Genomic DNA, 22,721 nt, shown 5'->3' on the forward strand with positions numbered 1-22,721 from the left:
CACTTGTTGGGGTTTCCACTGTTTAGGCACATCAGGGGCTTTCCAAACATGATATGGCGTCCGCAAATTATGCCAGCAAACTTTACATTCAAAAAGTGAAATGTCGTTCACTTCCCTACTGAGCCCTGCTGTGCACCCAAACAGTACATTTCCCCCACATATGGGGTATCGGCATGCTCAGGAGAAATTGCACAACAAAATATATGATCAATTTTCTACTGTTACCCTTGCGAAAGTAAAAAATTAGGTCTAAAGGAAAATTTTTGAGAAAGAAAAGTAAATGTTTATTTTTTTCTTCCACATTCCAAAAATGCATGTGAAGCACCTGAAGGGTTAATAAACTTCTTGAATGTTGAGTACCTTGAGGGGTGCAGTTTTTAGAATGGTGTCATTTTTGGGTATTTTCTGCCATATAGGCCCCTCAAAGTCACTTGAAATGTGAGGTGGTCCCTAAAAAAATGTTTTTGCAAGTTTTGTTGTAAAAATGAGAAATCGCTGGTCAAATTTTAACCCTTTTAACTTCCTAACAAAAAAAATAAATGTTTCCAAAATTGTGCTGATGTAAAGTAGACACGTGGGAAATGTTATTTATTAGCTATTTTGTGTGATATGACTCTCGGATTTAAGTGCATAAAAATTAAAAGTTTGAAAACTGAAATTTTCAAACTTTTTGTCACATTTTCATTTTTTTCATAAATAAACGCAAGTCATATCAAAGAAATTTTACCACTATCATAAAGTAAAATATGTCACGAGAAAACAATCTCGTTGAATAAGCGTTCCAGAGTTATGACCTCATAAATTGACAGTGGTAAGAATTGTAAAAATTGGCATGGTTAGCAAGGTGAAAACAGGCTTTCGGTATGAAGGGGTTAAAAGCTGTATAAAATATACATAGTTAATGTCAGAGGCTACAATGCCATGTCTTAGTCATAGGAGACCATGCCACATATTATACCTTGGTAACTTACAATATGTCCAATAAACAAAAATATATATAAATAAGCTTGATTTTTCAGATGCAATAAATTGCATGTAGTGTAAAGTTCAATACAACAAGATAATATTAGAAGGACTTACATAGGTGAACTGGGTATGATGGAGGTACTCCCGCTGCCTCAACGCACATTTCGTGTTGTCACTTCCTCAGGAGGCATTAGGTGTTACCAAGGTATAATATGTGACATGGTCTCCTGTGATTAACACATGGCATTGTAGCCTTTGACATTAACTATGCATATTTTATATGGCTTCTAAACTATATACTAAAGATTTAATTTTTTACGGCACATATACTCTCTGTTTCCTATTGAGAGTTTTCATATATGGAAAATAGACTAGTCCCCTGGATCAACAGCCCAATCACAGACTCTAGTACCCATAACCTGAAAAATGATATTTTTCAAGAAAAGCATCAGAATCATGGCCCTCTTTTAACTTTTTAGTGAATCAAGCATTACTGCATCATGCCACAGAGTTCCATGGTTTCATTGCTCTTACAGTAAAGAATCTGCATCTGTGATTATGATTGAACCTTATTTATTCTAGATGTAGAGGATGCTCTTTATTATTATTGAAGGTCTAGGGGTAAAAAAAGATAGGTAGAAAGATCTCTGTACTGCCCTATTACATATTTAAACATTGTAATAAGATCACCTCTAAGGCTTAGAATAATCCCGATCTTTTGAAATTTGAATTTGCTCAATTTTTCCCAAAATTTTATTTCCCAGTGAAAAAATGTGTGTGACAATCAACACTGGAAAGCTTGTAATTGCTCACAAAATATACTTTGGGAAGAGGAGAGAGAGAGAAAACCATGCTGACCATAAAGCCCCCTTTACATTTAGCGATGCACCAGCGATCCCGACCAAGATATGACCCATCAGGATCACTTGTGCATCGCTAAATGGTTGCTAGTGAGCTGCCAAACAGGCAGACTCACCAGCGATGTAGAGACGCAGCAGCGGTCGTTACTTACCTTTCAGACGCAGCGATGATGACGTCTTCCCGCCCGCGTCCACACGTCGCTCGTCGGCGCCAGCAGGAAGCCCAGCAGGAAGCAGCCGACGAGAAATGGACGCGGACGATCTTGTGCGATCAGCGATAGCCAGTGGGGGAGCCGGTCGGAGGTAAGTATCACACATAGCGATATCGCCAGCAATATCGCTGCTGCGTCACAAAATCGGTGACGCTTTAGCAATATTGCTAGCGATATCGCTATGTGTAAAGCCCCCTTAAGAGTTTTCACTCTAGAGGAGAGAAAGAGGGGACTCTCCTGACCATAAAGAGCTTATATTCTACTGGACAGAGAAAGAACCCTGCTGACCTTACACTCTACTCTACAAATGAGAGACAGATAGGACTCTGCTCATCATAAAAGTTTACACTCTAGAGAAAACAGAGAGTAAGAGGACCTTGCTAACCATATGAACTTACACTCTACAGACGGAGAGAAAGAGAGGATCCGGCTGATCATAGCAACTTACATTCTACTGGAGAAAGACATTCCCAGTGACATTGGAGATGGAAAACAAGTATGCCGTGCAATCTGTGCTCCATTGGACATTACTAGGAGGTCCCTGCGGCAACGCAAATTGACATTAGCCTGCTCTTTGCTGCTTCAGTTTTTTTTGCAAATCACAAATCGAATTTCAAAATGTTTGAGTGCATTTGAAACCACAAATATAAAGAAATTCAACTTGAGCTCGATCCTTTGTGGATTGATCCTCTCATTTTACTTAATAACTTTGGTCTCTCTTCTTTGCATCCACTTTAGTTCAGCTATGGGCTTTTTATAAACTGTTGCCCAAAATTAGACACAATATTTTAAGTGTAGCCTGAGTAGTAACATGCATAGAGACAGGCCTATGTACAGTACTTGATGACATGATCATTTATGCCTCTTTTAATCCATGCAATATTTTATTTGACTTGGCAGCAGCTGCTTGGCATTGGTCACTAAAGGTGAATTTGCTGTTCATCAATATATCTAAGCCTTTTTCAATGACCATTTTGCCAGTGTTTTACCATTTAGCACATAACTGTACATTTTTTTTTTTTACCCTGGCCCAAGATAATGACATTACATTTATCTACATTAAATGTTAATGGCCAGTTTACATAAATTTGTCTCTAATAATAAATTATCATCTCCTCCTCTGTGTTGATTACCTCCTAGAATTTAATATAATTTGCAAACATTGAAATTCTACACTGTACTCCGTCTACGCGGTCAATAAATAAGTTAAAAAAGAGGGCCCAAAACTGACCCCTGTAGTACCCACTGTTTGCTGTTTGTCAGAGTGTGTTCCATTAATAACCACCCTTGGTTTTCTATCACTGAGTTAGTTGCTAAACCAATTACACATAATTTCCCCTAAACCCATTGTTTTCATTTTATGTACCAACTATAAAATATGGCACCATATCAAGCACCTTTGAGAAATCCAGATAGACCACAGCCACTCCTTTACCCTGGCACAGTCAAATTAGTTTCACAGGAACAATCTCTCATAAACCATATAGATACTGGGCAATAATGCAATTATATTGAGATACTTTAGGGTAGCATCTCTTTAAAAACTCTTAAAGTTTTTCCAACATTAAAGGTTACATGACTATAATTACCAATAATCTCCAGGGTCCGTTTTTTAATCTTATTTTGATATTAGCACCGCATTTGGTATGTGTCAGTCCTGTGGTACAGACCCTGTTATTAAGGAATCCTTAAATATTAGAAATAATAGTCTTTCTATCACAAAATTTAATTGCAGTACTCGAGGATGGCAGCATGATTGCAGCCAGGTATATTTTCTATAAAATGATTGGCTTTTAATTGCGCTCTTACAGGTGTCTTCCCTATATGTACTTAGAGAGAGACCTATCAATCTCCTGAAGCAGTGCCGGTCATTGGCAAAGCCAAAATAGTGTTGTCTTTTCCTAGGGCCCTTAGCTTTTAAAACTGTGTTTTCTCTGAAACACAGAGTAGCTTGAATTAAGTGAGAGTTTTCCTTTAAGATTAAACACACTTGGAACCAAACAGTCACAATCTGTGTTACTCCCTTTTAAAGTTATTTGATCTTTAGCTGAAACATAGCCAACTCACTGCAATGTTTGCAAAAATAGCTTCCTTCTGTGAAACAGAGTTTTGTTGTGTTAGATTTATATGTTGGACATAGTGAAAAGGGTTATCCAACTCTATAAAAATAAAAAAAACTGCAAATGTTTAACACCCCCCTGGCCCTCCCCAACATTACTCACCACTAGAGATGGGCGACTTTGCCTTTTTTAGGGTCGAGTCGGGTTTCATGAAACCCGACTTTCTCAAATGTCGAGTCGAACGAAATCGGCCGACTATAGGGAAAAGTCGTGAAACATGAAACCCAATGCAAGTCAATGAGGAGAAAAGTTGGCAGTGAGTGGAGCACTGTAAACACACCGGGCATGAATTTTAACCCCAGAGGCGGCAAAATCTCTCTCTCTTCTCTCTCTCCCTCTCTCCCTCTCCAACTCCCACTCCAGCTACGCTCCCACTACGCTCTGCTCCGCTTCTCTCATTGGCTGAAAAAAGTCACGTGCATGCATTCGGCGAAACCCGACTTTGATGCTTGGGTCACCGACCGCATGGCCAACTTCACATTGTGGTCGGCTTTCGTTTCATGAAACCCGACTTTGGCGAAAGTCAGCGACTTTTGAATTTGACCGACCTGTTTCGCTCAACACTACTCACCACTCCATTCCCCTGGCAAACCAATGCAAAAGCTCTCACATTGCTTGAGTTTTTGTTTACAAGTAGCCAACACTCTAGCCATTGACCACTCTAGCCACTCGGTGGTTGGAATGCGCATATGCCATATTTTTGGACTCACGGTGGAGGGCTGAATGAGCCACTGATTGGCTGCAGCAGTCACATGGTGGTCACGTATAAGCAAAGACCTGGAGGATTAGAGTTGTATTGTGTTGGGGAAAAGAATGTGAGCAGAACTTTTTTTTTTATTTAGAGCAGTTGCAGCCATTTTTTTTAGTTTTTTTTTAGTATGGAAACCCCTTTAACATACTAGAGATGTTCTTCAATGATGTATTAAAAAAAAAAATGAAATCGTACTGCTGATAAACACCCCCATACATGTTATTCATTTATAAAATAAATCATTGAACAAGTTTTATTTCTTTTTGCAAAAACAAGAATTTCATGGTTTATACACAACAAATTTAAAAAGCAATAGGGATTAGTCATCTGTAAAATTAGTATTTTTTTGCCTAACAGCCCTGCAAAAATATGACGGAAAATGTGAGTGCTCTTTCTGGCAAATTAAATTTCTGCTCTCGTTATTAATTGGGGCAATACATCACCTGGCTAAATTGTACCAGAAATCCTTTTATCAACAGCTTCAGGGAAGGAGCACATGTGGGATGATATACTGAACATATCCCCAAGAACCTTCTTTGTATGCAGCTAGCCTACTTCCAACAGCAAATAGAATATTTACTGCCTAACGTGCTTATTACTTATTTTACTGCTTTAAACACGTTGACGGAAACAGTGTATTGTAAATACTTCATCCTCTTGCGCTCCATGTTACAGTATGTGCTCTTTATCGCTGACAGTTAAATGGATTATAAAACTTAATTGCTAGGTTCTGTTGTTTATGCACTTTTCACAATATTTTGGGTACATGAATTTTGACTTTTTTTTACTAATTATGTACTGTATGTGTGCATACAATGGCATACCATCAATAGTGGCAGGCCACACATCTGGGGGCTCAGTGCTGAATGACCCTGCCCCGTGCCCAGTGGTCATAGAGGTTTTTAATACGTAACATCAGCAGGGATTGTATCGATGTTTGTGCTATGGATCTAGCAGAGCTGTGTGTGTACACTATGGCTGTAGTATGTGTCCAATGGTAGTAACAGAGCTAAACACGTGTACTATGCAGGGCGTCAGCACTCGTTGCACCTGGACAAGAACCGGGGCCCTGAGAGACGGGGGGCCCAATCGCTGTCAAGGACACCGGCATGCTATGGGGGCCCGATGCCAGTGCCAACAAGTAGGCCCTGCACCACTTGCTCAGGGTTCCGATCAGGGCCGGCCCGAGAGATTACGGCGCCCTAGGCGAAACTATTTTGTTGCTCCCCTACTATTCTTGGCAGTAAATGAAAACTTGGGATATAAATTTAGGAGCAAAATAAACCACAACAACAATGATTAATTAACTCTCTACTAACTCTTTAATCTTCTGAGAAGTTGTTTAGGACAAATATATACAAAGTAATCAATAACACAAAACAAAAACGACCATAGGTAATTAACATTTTTGTTTCCTTGCCTTTTTTTTTGGAAAGGATGACACTAAGTCACCGAGATTAATTTGTTTAGCAACTTCAGATTCTATCGAAATTGTTGCCAACCCAACCAACCTCTCTTGCGTCATATTTGCCCTTAGATATGTACACTTTTCTTTCCATCCCTAAAACTTTTTGCCTTTTGAAAAGATTTTTTATAATTTTTTCTATTTTTTCTCTGGCGCCCCCTTTGGGTCGGCGCCCTAGGTGGCCGCCTAGTTCGCCTATACGTTCGGGCCGGCCCTGGTTTCGGTACTTGCAATACTTATCGCTCCTCATTCCTCTGTTGCAGCGTCTTCCGTGTCTTCTGACTCTGTGATGTTTCAGGTCAGAGTACGTGATGACATCCCTATTGTACACCCTCTGATCTAAACAGTCACAGCACAGAGAGCCGGAAGACGGCGACGCTGAGGAGTTCGGAGCTGTGGCCAAAGAGGGGAGGCAAGTATTTCATTTTTTTTTTAAAAAGCAATATATGGGGCCCATTATATATGGAACATTATATTTGGCCGATTATATATGGAGCATTATACGAGGCTCATTCTGCATGGAGCATTATATGGGCTCCATTATGTATGGAGCATTATATAGGGCTTAATATACTGTATGGACCATTTTATGGGGCCCATTAAACTGTATGGAGCAATATACAGTATGGTGCTCATTATACTGTATGGAGCAATATATGGGGTCTAATATAGTGTATAGAGCAATATATGGGGCTCATAATACTGTATAGAAAAATATAAAGTGCTCATTATATTGTATGGAGCAAAGTATGTGGCTCATTATTCTGTATGGAACAATATATGGGATCCATTATACTGTATGGAGCAATATATGGCGCTCATTATTCTGTATGGAGCACTAAGTGGTGCCCATAATACTGTATGGAGCAATATATGAGGCTCATTATTCTATGTGGAGAAATATCTGTTGCCCATAATACATGGAGCATTGTATGGGGCTTCTTATTCGTTATAGAGCAACATATGGGGTCTATTATACTGTATGGAGCAGTATATGGGGCTCATTCTGTATGGAGTACTATGTGATACCCATAATACTGTATGGACGACTATACTGTCTGGTTTCTGAGCTATTGTAGAATTTAAAATAGATATCACTCATGTAATAAAAGAAGTAAGTGAAATCTTTGGTATTGTGCTATACCTATATTTCTCTGCTGTATCTGTGCATCATGAACCATGGCATGTGTTAAAGGGGCCCACTGAGACTCTTTTGCCCGTGGCCCATGAAAACCTGGAGCTGGCCCTGGTACTATGGCTGCAATATGTGTATATGTGTGTACTGTGAATGTAGCCTAGCTTTTGTGTTCATATACTATGTATGGTACATTCAATATATCTCTTTCAATACATTCAATATATCTATATCTCTTTTTATACTTTGTATGTAGCAAAACTGAGTGTGTCCGTACTATGGTGGTTGTATCAAGACTGTGTGTGTAGTACGATTGTTGCAGAGCTGTGTGTTTTCTATGACTGTAGTAGAGTTGTGTGTGTACAATGGCTGTAGAATAGCTGTGTGTTTGTACTATAGCTCTAGCAAAGCTGAGTGTGTCTGTACTATGGTTCTAGTAGAGTTTTGTGTGTGAGCTATCGCTATAGCAGAACTGTGTGTACTATTCTTGTCGAACAGCTGTATGTATAAAGTATGGATGCAGCAGAGGAGAGTGTCCATATATTTCTGGCTCTTATCATCTTCTAAAAATGTTGGAGCCCCATGTACATGTCTTTTTGACATATACTGGATCGGAATGATTTTCTCTGCTCCTGTATAGACATTGGTGTACCTCCAATTGAGGCAGAACACATACAATGGGCATGGAAAGTATTCAGACCCCTTTAAATGTTTCACTGTTTCATTGCAGCCATGTGGTAAATTCATAAAAACTGATTTTTTTTCTCATTAATGTACACTCTGCACCCCATCTTGACTGAAAAAATACAGAAATGTAGAATTTTTTGCAAATCTATTCTATTTTTTCTAAACACTGTTTTTCAGTGATTACTGAAAAAATGATTCACCAATTTGAAAGGTACACTTGCCCCCTTCAGCAAGAAAATAGCCAAACAAACCACACATCCACGATTTCATCACAAAATACAGTTTAAACATTCATTTTCATAAACCTGCAGTAAGGAAAAATGACTTGCAGGTGGCACCACAGTACCCCAAAGCACACTACCACAAGGCTGCTTGCAGACATCACAAACAAATCTAAACATTTGCCTTGTTGGCTTTCCAGCTCGCCGAACTGCTTGCCCAGCCTAGTTTAGTCAAATTGGAGGATTGCGCATTTCACTGCATGTGAGACACATATATGCAAGCACATTTGTAAACATGCACTGTCTATTGAATTGCACACTTGCTCTGTTCATACTCCACCCACACAAACAAATGATACACCATTTGAAAGGTCAAATTACCTGCAGGTGGCAGCACACTACCCCAAAGTACACTACACAAAGCTGCTTACAGGAATCACAAACAAATCCAAACATTTGCCTTGGTGTCTTTCCAGCTTGCTCAAGTGCTTGCCCAGCCTATTTCAGGCACATTGGAGGATTACACACTTCACTGCATTTGAGTCACATATGCAAACACATTTGTATACATGCACTGCTTTTTTGGTGATTACTTCACCCCACACACGCAAATGGTGAGTCACATATACAAACACATTTGTAAACATGCACTGCTTTTTTGCTGATTACTTTGTCCCACCACACAAATGATACACCATTTGAAAGGTAAACTTGCTCCCTTCAGCAAGAAAAGAGCCAAACAAACCACACATTCACAATTTTATCACTAAATACAGTTTAAACATTTATTTTCATAAACCTGCAGAAAGACACAATGAACTGCAGGTGGCACCTCAACCGGAAGACATTTTTTGGCCTCTACTTATCAAACCAATTTATTGTATTTTTAATCTACATATATAAATACCTGTCTGTGTTCATCATCTCATGAAATACATTTACATTTGACCAGCTTGCTTTTTCTGAAATTGCCTGCGGCCCTGATGACCAATGTGCGAAAATATCGCATGGGCCAAGCTAGTTTATTAAAAAATAAAAATTGAAATATCACATGGTCATAAGTATTCACTCATATTTAAGTCACAAACTGTCCATTTCCTTGTGATACTCTTTGAGATAATTAAACTGATAGGACTTGATTTGTAAAGGCACACTCCTGTGTTATGATTGAGTCACCGTAGGAGGCAAAAACAGAAATGCTAGCTAAGTCCTGAAAACCAGAGAAGTTGGCAACTATCAGATTGCAGACCCCTGAACCTATCAACACAACTAGCAGTAGCCGTGGGGGGTTCCTACGATGACCTAGACCCCTCGATCACAGCCGGAGAGATACATAGGCCTAAAGAAGGAAAGGGAAATCTAACTGCCCCAGAGCAGACCCCAAAGCAATAGGCAGCCCCCCACATATAATGACGGTGAAGCAAGATGAAAACACTTACACAGACAGAAAGACAGGCTGAGCAAAGACGGGGCCCAAAAACTACCTAGATAGGAACGGATAGGAAGGCTGCTGTCTGCAATCTGCCAAAACCCTATCAGAGACAAAAGCCAACAAGCTGATATAAAAATGGCCCTGAAGCAACTAAGCTTCAAAAACTAAATCAGCACTCAGGTACCTTCAGAAGACAGAGCTCACGGAACACTGCACACTCCAGCAGGGAGTGGCAGAATCCAAAAAGCAAGAAAAACAAAAACAAATCTTAGATGCAAAAAGGCAAAACAGAAAACTTAGCTTTAGGAGAGCAGGAATCAGACTGGTGTCCAAGAGTCCACAGAGAAATCACCCGCAGGGCAGAAAGGGTGTAGGCTACCTTAAATCCAGTCAGTGACTCCACTCAGCCAATCGTCTTCATTAGTCCCAGGTGTCTGATAATCAGGCTCACTACCTTCCTTCACTAGAATAGGGAGTTCACCAGGCCTCAGTGACGGAGGGGAAAATGAACTCACAACAGTACCCCCCCTTGAGGAGGGGTCACCGAACCCTCAACAACGCTACCAGGGCGATCAGGGTGAGCCCTATGAAAGGCACGCACCAATCTTTTGGCATGAATATCAGAGGCAGAGACCCAGGAATTATCCTCCTGACCATAACCCTTCCACTTAACCAAATATTGGAATCTCCGTCTAGCCAGACGGGAATCCAGAATTTTCTCTACCTCATATTCCAAGTTACCTTCAACCAATACAGGGTCCGGAGGTGCCACCTCAGGCACAACTGGCTCAACAAACCTCTTCAACAAGGACTTATGGAACACATTATGGATCTTAAATGTGACAGGAAGAGCCAAACGAAAAGAGACTGGATTAATAATCTCCAAAATCTTGTAAGGTCCAATAAATCTAGGCTTAAACTTAGGAGAAGCCACCTTCATAGCAATATTTTTTGATGATAACCACACCATGTCACCAATCTTAAACTGGGGACCAATGGTCCTATGTCGATTGGAAAACCGCTGGGCATTTTCCTGGGAGAGAGATAACTTATCCACCACTTGGTACCAGATCTGGTGCATTCTCTCCACCACAGTGTCAACACCTGGGCAGGCAGAAGGCTCCACCTGCCCTGAAGAAAATCGAGGGTGAAAACCAAAGTTACAAAAAAAAGGTGACATCAAAGTGGCAGAACTAGCTCTATTATTTAAAGCAAATTCGGCCAAGGGCAAAAATGAAACCCAATCATCCTGATCAGCGGAAATAAAACATCTCAAATACGACTCCAAGGCCTGGTTTGTTCTCTCTGTCTGCCCATTGGTCTGACGGTGAAAAGCAGAGGAGAAGGACAACTGAATTCCCAACTTGGAACAGAACGTCCTCCAAAATTTAGACACAAATTGAACTCCTCTGTCAGATACAATGTTCTCAGGAATCCCGTGCAAGCGAACCACCTGTTGCAAAAACAGAGGCACCAACTCAGAGGAAGATGGCAACTTAGGGAGTGGTACAAGATGAACCATCTTAGAGAACCTATCACAAATCACCCAAATAACAGTCATTCTTTGAGAGACCGGCATATCAGAGATGAAATCCATTGAAATATGGGTCCATGGCCTCCTGGGGACCGGCAAAGGCATCAACAACCCACTAGAGCGAGAATAAGATTTAGACCGGGAGCAAGTCCCACAGGACTGCACCAAATTCCTGACATCATGAGACAAGGTGGGCCACCAAAAAGAGCGACTCACCAGATCTCTAGTACCAAAAATACCTGGATAACCAGCCAATGCAGAGCAATGAACTTCAGACATCACTCTCTTCTTCCACTGGTCAGGAACATACAACTTTCCACTGGGGCAACGCTCAGGCTTGTCCTCCTGGAACTCTTGCAGAGCAAGTCTCAAATCGGGCGAGATGGCAGAAAGAACTACCCCTTCGCCTAAGATGGTGGCAGGCTTGGTCACCACAGGAGAATCAGCAAAGAAACTCCTAGAGAGGGTGTCTGCCTTGACATTCTTAGTTCCAGGAAGGAAAGAGACCACAAAATCAAAACGTGTAAAAAACAAGGCCCACCTAGCGTGTCTAGGGTTCAAGCGTTTAGCCGACTCTAGGTAAATCAAATTTTTGTGGTCACTGAGGACCACAACTTGATGTTTGGCTCCCTCCAACCAATGTCTCCACTCCTCAAATGCCCATTTCATGGCCAACAGTTCCCGATTCCCCACATCATAGTTACGTTCAGATGAAGAGAACTTACGGGAAAAGAAAGCACAGGGATTCATTTTAGATGTTACCGGATCCTTTTGGGACAACACCGCTCCTGCACCAATCTCAGAAGCATCCACCTCTACCTGGAACGGGAGTGAGACATCAGGTTGCCGCAGAACCGGGGCAGAGGTAAATCTACGCTTCAGCTCCTGAAAGGAAGCAACCGCCTCCGGAGACCAATTCAACACATCCGCACCCTTCCTGGTCAGGTCAGTCAATGGTTTGGCAATACTAGAAAATTTTGCTATAAATTTCCGATAAAAATTAGCAAAACCCAAAAACTTCTGGAGGGCCTTCAAAGAAGTGGGCTGAACCCAATCATAAATGGCCTGTACCTTGGCCGGGTCCATTTCAATAGTTGACGGAGACAAAATAAATCCCAAAAAAGAAATTCTCTGTACTCCAAAAAGGCATTTTGATCCTTTGACATACAGAGAATTCTCTCTCAAGATCCGGAACACAGTCCGAACATGTTCCACATGAGAATCCCAATCCTTGGAGAAGATCAAAATATCATCCAGATAGATAATCAAAAATTTATCGACAAAGTCTCGGAAAATATCGTTCATGAAGCACTGGAAGACAGAAGGGGCATTAGTGAGCCCAAAAGGCATCACCAGGTACTCAAAATGTCCCTCCAGAGTATTAAACGCCGTCTTCCATTCATCCCCCTGCTTAATGCGGATAAGATTATACGCCCCCTGAGGTCAAGCTTGGTAAGCCAGCAAGCACCTCTGACTCTAGAGAATAGATCCGAAATCAGGGGTAACGGATACTGATATTTAATAGTAATTTTATTGAGGGCACGATAATCAATACAAGGCCTTAAAGAACCATCCTTCTTGGCCACAAAAAAAAACCCGGCACCTAAGGGTGAAGAGGATGGTCTAATATGACCCTTCTCCAACGCCTCCTTAATATAGGACCGCATAGCCTCGTGCTCGGGTACAGATAAATTGAAGAGCCGACCCTTAGGAAATTTACACCCCGGGTTTAGTTCAATTGCACAGTCATAACTCCTATGAGGAGGCAAGGACGCAGACTCATTCTCACTAAATACATCATAGTAGTCCGCCAAATAGTCAGGAACCTCATGCGACTGAGGAGAGGTGGAAAAAACCGGAGCCTCACTAAAGGTACACCGGCAACCCCAACTCACCACAGACACAGACTTCCAATCCAAAACTGGATTATGAATCTGCAACCAGGGAAACCCCAGAACAACGGCATCATGCAGACCATGCAACACCAAAAATCTGCAATTTTCTTGGTGGTCTGGGGCGACCCGCATGACCAACTGGGTCCAAAACTGAGGTTTATTTTTAGCCAGAGGGGTAGCATCAATCCCCCTCAAAGGGATAGGCGTCTGCAGAGGTGTCAACGGAAATCCACAACGTTTAGCAAAATCCAAGTCCATTAGGTTTAGCGCTGCTCCCGAATCCACAAAAGCCTTGGCGGAAAATGTGGACAGGGAACAGATCAGAGTAATCGCCAAAAGAAACTTAGGCTGAACCCCACCAACAGAAAACGTGTGTGCAAAGCGTTTCTCACGTTTAGGACAAACAGAAATAACATGTGAGGCATCTCCACAGAAAAAACACAGCTTATTACGCCTTCTGAATTCCTGACGTTGCGCCTTAGACAAAACTCTATCACATTGCATAGGTTCAGACGTCTGTTCAACCGGTGGCAACACCTCTCGTGTAATCCTTCGTTCATGTAAACGCCGATCAACCTGAATGGCTAAAGACATAGAATCGTCCAGACCAGAGGGAACAGGAAATCCCACCATAGTATCTTTTACGGCTTCTGACAAACCCTTCCGAAAGAGAGCAGCCAAGGAACTATCATTCCAGGTAGTAAGGACCGCCCACTTTCGGAACTTTTGACAGTACAACTCTGCAGATTCTCGACCCTGGTTCAATGCTAACAGGGTCTTTTCAGCCTGATCAATAGCATTAGGTTCATCGTACAGCAACCCAAAGGCTTGAAAAAATGCGTTCACATTAGTCAGAATAGGGTCATCTGGTTTCAAAGAAAACGCCCAATCCTGGGGATCGCCGCGCAGCAAAGAGATGACAATTTTAAACTGCTGCGCGGGGCTCCCTGACGAGTTAGGCTTCAAAGCAAAAAATAATTTACAATTATTTTTGAAACTCAAAAATTTAGATCGATCCCCAAAAAATACATCTTTGGTTCAACAGCATGTGAACGAGCAAGATAGGCGGAAATTCCTCGCACTTCAGCAGCGAGCTGCTCCACATGATCAGACACTTGCTTTATCTCCATTGAGAGAAAAAAAAATTCCCCCTACGGCCTCAGAGATATAGAGGAAAGAATATACACACACCCTTTTTTTTTTTTTTTTAAACACAATTCTTTCCTGCTATTGAGTACCCCAGGATCTGCGGTTGGGCGGGTGATTCTGTTATGATTGAGTCACCGTAGGAGGCAAAAACAGAAATGCTAGCTAAGTCCTGAAAACCAGAGAAGTTGGCAACTATCAGATTGCAGACCCCTGAACCTATCAACACAACTAGCAGTAGCCGTGGGGGGTTCCTACGATGACCTAGACCCCTCGATCACAGCTGGAGAGATACATAGGCCTAAAGAAGGAAAGGGAAATCTAACTGCCCCAGAGCAGACCCCAAAGCAATAGGCAGCCCCCCACATATAATGACGGTGAAGCAAGATGAAAACACTTACACAGACAGAAAGACAGGCTGAGCAAAGACGGGGCCCAAAAACTACCTAGATAGGAACGGATAGGAAGGCTGCTGTCTGCAATCTGCCAAAACCCTATCAGAGACAAAAGCCAACAAGCTGATATAAAAATGGCCCTGAAGCAACTAAGCTTCAAAAACTAAATCAGCACTCAGGTACCTTCAGAAGACAGAGCTCACGGAACACTGCACACTCCAGCAGGGAGTGGCAGAATCCAAAAAGCAAGAAAAACAAAAACAAATCTTAGATGCAAAAAGGCAAAACAGAAAACTTAGCTTTAGGAGAGCAGGAATCAGACTGGTGTCCAAGAGTCCACAGAGAAATCACCCGCAGGGCAGAAAGGGTGTAGGCTGCCTTAAATCCAGTCAGTGACTCCACTCAGCCAATCGTCTTCATTAGTCCCAGGTGTCTGATAATCAGGCTCACTACCTTCCTTCACTAGAATAGGGAGTTCACCAGGCCTCAGTGACGGAGGGGAAAATGAACTCACAACACTCCTGTCTATATAAGACCTCACAGCTCTCAGTTCATGACAGACAAAATGAGAATCATGAGGTCAAAGGAACTCAGAGACAGAATTGTGGCAAGGCACAGATCTGGCCAAGGTTACAAAAAAATTTCTGCTGTACTCAAGGTTCCTAAGAGCACAGTGGCCTCCATAATCCTTAAATGGAAGAAGTTTGGGACCACCAGAAATCTTCCTAGATCTGGCAGTCCAGCCAAACTGAGCAATCATGGGAGAAGAGCCTCGGTGAGGTAAAGAAGAACCCCAAGATCACTGCGGCTGTGCTCCACAGATGCAGTAGGGAGATGGAAGAAAGTTCCACAAAGTCAACTATCACTGCAGCCCTCCATCAGTCGGGCCTTTATGGCAGAGTGGCCCGATGGAAGCCTCTCCTCAGTGCCAGACATATGAAAGCCCGCATAGAGTTTGCTAAAAAACACACGAAGGACTTCCAGACTATGAGAAATAAGATTCTCTGGTGTGATAAGGCAAAGATTGAACATTTTGGTGATAATTCTAAGCGGCATGTGTGGTTAAAACCAGGCACTGCTCATCACCTGCTCAATACAATCTCAACAGTGAAACATGGTGGTGGCAGCTTCATGCTACGGGGGGTGTTTTTCAGCAGCAGGGACAGGACAACTGGTTGCAATCGAAGAAAACATTAATGCCGCCAAGTCCAGAGATATCCTGGATGAAAACCTCTTCCAGAGTGCTCTGGACCTCAGACTTGGCCGAAGGTTCACCTTCCAACAAATCAATGACACTAAGCACACAGCTAAAATAGCAAAGCAGTGGCTTCAGAACAACTCTGTGACCATTCTTGACTGGCCCAGCCAAAGCCCTGATCTAAACCCAGTTGAGCATCTCTGGAAAGACCTGAAAATGGCTGTCCACCAACATTCACCATCCAACCTGACAGAACTGGAGAGGATCTGCAAGGAAGAATGGCGGAGGATTCCCAAATCCAGGTGTGAAAAACTTATTGCTTCATTCCCAAGAAGACTCATGACTGTACTAGCTCAAAAGGGTGCTTCTACTCAATACTGAGCAAAGGGTCTGAATACTTCATGTGATATTTCAGTTTTTCTTTTTTAATAAATTTGCAAAAAATTCTACATTTCTGTTTTTTTCAGTCAAGATGGGGTGTAGAGTGTACATTAATGAGAAAAAATAACTTTTTTGAACTTACCAAATGCTGCAATGAAATGAAGAGTGAAAAATTTAAAGGGGTCTGAATACTTTCCGTACCCACTGTAGCTCATGACTTGTCCCTACGTCTGCCTGGCATCCACCCAATTCTGCAGACCCTGTTGGTCTCAACTTCTATATCCATCCAAAAAGCAGCTGAATCTACTGAGGTTTCCAACTAAACTCTTCATCTTGCTATGAACCTTCTGTTTTTTGTGTGGGAGGGGCCAAATTGGATCAAAATTTCAAATAAGCCCTCCTATACATATTTCCATATATTATACTTAATTGATAATTTACTATTTGCCACATAACTTTACTAATATTTCTTTTGTACTATTTTGGTTAATAACCCCTTTCCGACATCGGGCGTAAATGTATGCCAATGTCAGACTCCCTCCCTTTGATATGGGTTCCAGCGCTGAGCCCACATCTTTCCTGGTACATTTCAGCTGTTTTGAACAACTGACATAGGCCTCTAACATCCGCTTGTAGAATCATGATCCATCCGCGGCTGTTAACCCGTTAAATGCCGCTGTCAAACTCTGACAGCGGCATTTAACTCGCGCTTTCGGCAAGCGCGCCGGAAATCCAGCCCATGTGTGACCGTGTCACGTGATTGTGGGTAATTGATGGGTCGACAGGACAACCAGAGATCTCCGGCAGACCTCTATGGTTGTCACTACTGGATTGCTATGAGTGCCGCCCGGTGGTGGCACTCATAGCAAGTGATCAATTTTTCTACATACAGGCAATCTGATCATCGCCTGTATATAGCAGACCCGATCGAACAAGTGCAGATTCTAGTATTCCATGGAGACTATTGAACCATGAGAAAAGTAAAAAATAACTTTTTAAAAATATTAAAAAAATAAAAAAATTAAAGTTCAAATCATCCCCTTTCACCCCATTCAAAATAAAACAATAAAAAATCAAACATACACATATTTGGTATCACTGTGTTCAGAATCACCCGATCTATGACAAACCTAATCGTTAAATGGCGTAATGAGAAAAAAAGTCAAAACGCCAGAATTACGTTTTTTTGGTTACAGGAACATTGCATTAAAATGCAATAACGGGCGATCAAAAGATCCTATCTGCACCAAAATGGTATCATTAAAAAGGTCAGCTCAGCACGCAAAAAAATAAGCCCTCACCCAACCCGAGATCACAAAAAATGGAGACTCTACAGGTATCGGAAAATGGCACTTTTTTTTTTTTACAAACTTTGGAATTTTTTTTCACCACTTAAATAAAAAAGAACCTACACATGTTTGGTGTCTATGAATTCGTAATGACATGGAGACTCATATTGGCAGGTCAGTTTTAGCAGTTAGTGAACATGGTAAAAAAACCTCGAAAAACAACTGTGGGATTGCACTTTTTCTGCAATTTCACCGCACTTGGAATTTTTTTCCTGTTTTCAAGTACATGACATGGTAAAACCAATAATGCCATTCAAAACTAAAACTTATACTGCAAAAAAAGCCCTCACATGGCCATTTTGACTAAGCAATAAAAAGGTTATGTCTCCAGGTAGAAGGGGAGGAAAAAAAGTGAAAATTCAAAACCAAAAATAGCTCTGGTTGTTAAGGGGTTAATTCAGGCTAATGCAGTTAATTGTGCAATTGTTTATTTCTGCATGTGATTCTAGTACAGCCATTACTGTCCTTTTCTTATTTGATAGACTATTAAAGACTCTTTAGATTAATAATTTAGGTGTTTGCGTTCAACAGCTGTAGGACGATTGCATATTGGAGAGCTACCCTAGGAATTCGGATTATTGTTTCCTTCGCTGGGGTTGGTTATACTACAAATCACATAGACAAAATTCAATTACCATTTATTTTTCCTTGTAATTTGTGCAGGTTCATAAACAGTGCTGGTGGACAAGTCTCTTTTTATGTTGCATTTGCAGTAAATCGGTATTGACCATTGTACTCAGTTAATTACCATTTTCATGTTATATTGACTATGAATCTGTTTTTAGAAGTGAAGTCACATATATAGCAGAACTCTAATCTGTAAATGTGTTGTCTCAACATTACTAATGTTTAAAATTACAAAGTGCTTCTAAAAAGGGCAACTTTTCAGTTTAAATCTTATTAAAAATGTCTCCATTCTCTCCATTCTTGTTTAATGTTGATTGCCTAGATCAGTGTCCACTAGAGTTGAGCGAAACGGGTCGAAAAATTTCAAAAGTCGCCGACTTTTGGCAAAGTCGGGTTTCATGAAACGAAACCCGACCCTAGGATGAGGTCGGCCACGAGGTCGGCGACTTACGCGCCAAAGTCGCGTTTCAAAAGTTTGTTTTGCGCTCTTTTTCAGCCAATCAGGATCCACGGACACTGTGGGCAAGGCGATGACATAGACAGCGGTCACCACCATCTTTCAGAAGGGCATGCAAGTGATTGGCTTGCTTTGGTTGGCGTCACAGGGGTTATAAAAGGGCGTGCATGCCGACCGCCATCTTACTTCTGCCGATCTTAGCATAGGGAGAGGTTGTTGATTCTGTAGGGAGAGCGTTAGGCAGGGAAGAAGAAAAAAAAACTGCTTCTGCTGCTAGTGATTTTGCCTGTACAACACACCAGTCACTGTGTGTGCAGTGCAAGGGGAGGCTATATTGTGGTGGATCAGCGGTGTTGGTTGTTAGGCTGCCTTCTAGGCTTCCTGACAGCTGCATTGCTGTTTACCCACTGCTCTGCAAACTGCTTTTTTAAAAGCAATCCCAATTTTTTTTTTGTCCTGCTGAGGTACTGAGTGTGCATTTTTTCACACCATACAGCGTCAGTGGGCCTCACACAATCCAAAAGTGTCCAGTGTCCACTAGTGTCTGCAGAAATTCAAAATCTCCCTTATCCTGTAGTCACTTTTTTCACACCTGTGCCATCGAGCCTGTGACATAGCGCTCTGATATTCAGTGGGCCTCACACAATCCAAAAGTGTCCAGTGTCCACTAGTGTCTGCAGAAATTCAAAATCTCCCTTATCCTGTAGTCACTTTTTTCACACCTGTGCCATCGAGCCTGTGACATAGCGCTCTGATATTCAGTGGGCCTCACACAATCCAAAAGTGTCCAGTATCCACTAGTGTCTGCAGAAATTCAAAATCTCCCTTATCCTGTAGTCACTTTTTTCACACCTGTGCCAGCGAGCCTGTGACATAGCGCTCTGATATTCAGTGGGCCTCACACAATCCAAAAGTGTCCAGTGTCCACTAGTGTCTGCAGAAATTCAAAATCTCCCTTATCCTGTAGTCACTTTTTTCACACCTGTGCCATCGGGCCTGTGACATAGCGCTCTGATATTCAGTGGGCCTCACACAATCCAAAAGTGTCCAGTGTCCACTAGTGTCTGCAGAAATTCAAAATCTCCCTTATCCTGTAGTCACTTTTTTCACACCTGTGCCATCGAGCCTGTGACATAGCGCTCTGATATTCAGTGGGCCTCACACAATCCAAAAGTGTCCAGTGTCCACTAGTGTCTGCAGAAATTCAAAATCTCCCTTATCCTGTAGTCACTTTTTTCACACCTGTGCCATCGAGCCTGTGACATAGCGCTCTGATATTCAGTGGGCCTCACACAATCCAAAAGTGTCCAGTATCCACTAGTGTCTGCAGAAATTCAAAATCTCCCTTATCCTGTAGTCACTTTTTTCACACCTGTGCCAGCGAGCCTGTGACATAGCGCTCTGATATTCAGTGGGCCTCACACAATCCAAAAGTGTCCAGTGTCCACTAGTGTCTGCAGAAATTCAAAATCTCCCTTATCCTGTAGTCACTTTTTTCACACCTGTGCCATCGAGCCTGTGACATAGCGCTCTGATATTCAGTGGGCCTCACACAATCCAAAAGTGTCCAGTGTCCACTAGTGTCTGCAGAAATTCAAAATCTCCCTTATCCTGTAGTCACTTTTTTCACACCTGTGCCATCGAGCCTGTGACATAGCGCTCTGATATTCAGTGGGCCTCACACAATCCAAAAGTGTCCAGTGTCCACTAGTGTCTGCAGAAATTCAAAATCTCCCTTATCCTGTAGTCACTTTTTTCACACCTGTGCCATCGAGCCTGTGACATAGCGCTCTGATATTCAGTGGGCCTCACACAATCCAAAAGTGTCCAGTGTCCACTAGTGTCTGCAGAAATTCAAAATCTCCCTTATCCTGTAGTCACTTTTATCACACCTGTGCCATCGAGCCTGTGACATAGCGCTCTGATATTCAGTGGGCCTCACACAATCCAAAAGTGTCCAGTGTCCACTAGTGTCTGCAGAAATTCAAAATCTCCCTTATCCTGTAGTCACTTTTTTCACACCTGTGCCATCGAGCCTGTGACATAGCGCTCTGATATTCAGTGGGCCTCACACAATCCAAAAGTGTCCAGTGTCCACTAGTGTCTGCAGAAATTCAAAATCTCCCTTATCCTGTAGTCACTTTTTTCACACCTGTGCCATCGAGCCTGTGACATAGCGCTCTGATATTCAGTGGGCCTCACACAATCCAAAAGTGTCCAGTGTCCACAAGTGTCTGCAGAAATTCAAAATCTCCCCTGTCCTATAGACACCTTGTACCTTGTTTTACATTACTATATAGTTTGTTGGATTTTGTCTACATTTCTACCAAAAATGAGGAAGGCTGGTGGAAGAGGCCGTGGAATTGGGCGGGGGTTGGCAGCTGGTAATGATGGTGTTGGTGGTGGATCTGATGGTAGTGGCAAAAGCAAAATAGGACCGAATGCAGGAGGTGTTGAGCCTGCGTCATCGTCTGGCTCCACAAGGCCTCGAAGGATTAGTTTTCTAGGAGTTGGCAAACCGCTTTTAAAGCCAGAGCTTCAGGAAAAAGTTTTGTCTTACATTGCTGACTCAGCCTCCAGCTCTATCGCCTCCTCTTCTGAAGTTGTAAAAAATAAAAGCACTGAGTCGTCATTGGAGGCTCATGTTCAAGAACCACACCTTTCCTTGTGTCCTTCACCCCAACCAAGATTGAAGGATGACGCAGGCCATACTACTGATTACTCCATGGAGCTGTTTTCACATACCATGCCTGGATTATCAAGTGAAATGGTGAATTACCCAGGCCAAGGTGAATCTGACATGGAGTGCACTGATGCACAGCCGCTGATAGATGATTCTGCTGGTACATTCACTCAGAGCACTACATTGTCCTCGCAGTGTACAGAGCCAGATTCTGACCCTGATGAGACTCCGGTGCCCCTTCCCGCACACTATACCACCATACACGGTGACACAGAGGAAGGTGCACATGACATTGAAGACCAGGTGATGGATGACCCAGTTGTTGACCCAGATTGGCATCCATTGGGGGAAGAGGGTGCTGCTTCCAATAGCTCAGATGAGGAGGAGCATCCACAGCAGACATCGACATCGCAACAGCTGTTATCTTGCAGACCCGGAGCACTCCAAAGACAGGTTCCAAAAATCAAAAGAGTTGCTGGACAGCTTGTCCAGAGGGTCAAAAGATCACAGCGTGCTAGGCCGCAAAATGTCTGCCAAAGTAGGAAGAGTGCAGTGTGGCACTTTTTTGAACAAAATCCTCATGATCAGGCCAAGGTTATCTGTAAGAAGTGCGCAAAGACCTTTAGCCGAGGGAAAAATCTGAAAAATTTGAATACCAGTTGCATGCTTAGACATTTAATCAGCATGCACTTGCAAGCGTGGACACAACACCAAACCTCAAGTGCCACATGTGCAACTGATCACAAAGAAGGTAGTCAACAACGCTATATTGTTTCCCCCACTGTAAGCCCACCGGTTAGCACAGCAGCAAATGTTGAGGTGTCATTGCAAGGCCACAGCAGTCAGGGAATCCCACTGTTATATCAACGAAAGACTGAATCTAGGCCATCAGAAAGAACACCAACTCCATCACCATCATCAACCCTCTCTCAGTCCGCCCTGTCCACCGCTACTTCCACCTTATGCAGCTCTCAAGTCCAGCTCACCCTCCCAGACACTATGAGTAGGTCAAGAAAGTACTCAGTCTCTCATCAGCGTACACTGGGTTTGAACGCCCACATTGCCAAACTAATCTCGTTTGAGATGATGCTCTATCGGTTGGTGGAAAGCGCAGCTTTCCGCGAACTCATAGCCTATGCAGTACCACGCTATGACCTACCCAGTCGCCACTTCTTCTCTCGCAAAGCCATCCCAGCCCTCCACCATC

This window comes from Dendrobates tinctorius, unplaced genomic scaffold (genome assembly GCF_039654945.1).
Source record: "Dendrobates tinctorius isolate UK_male_01 unplaced genomic scaffold, ASM3965494v1 ptg000250l, whole genome shotgun sequence".
NCBI lineage: Eukaryota > Metazoa > Chordata > Amphibia > Anura > Dendrobatidae > Dendrobates > Dendrobates tinctorius.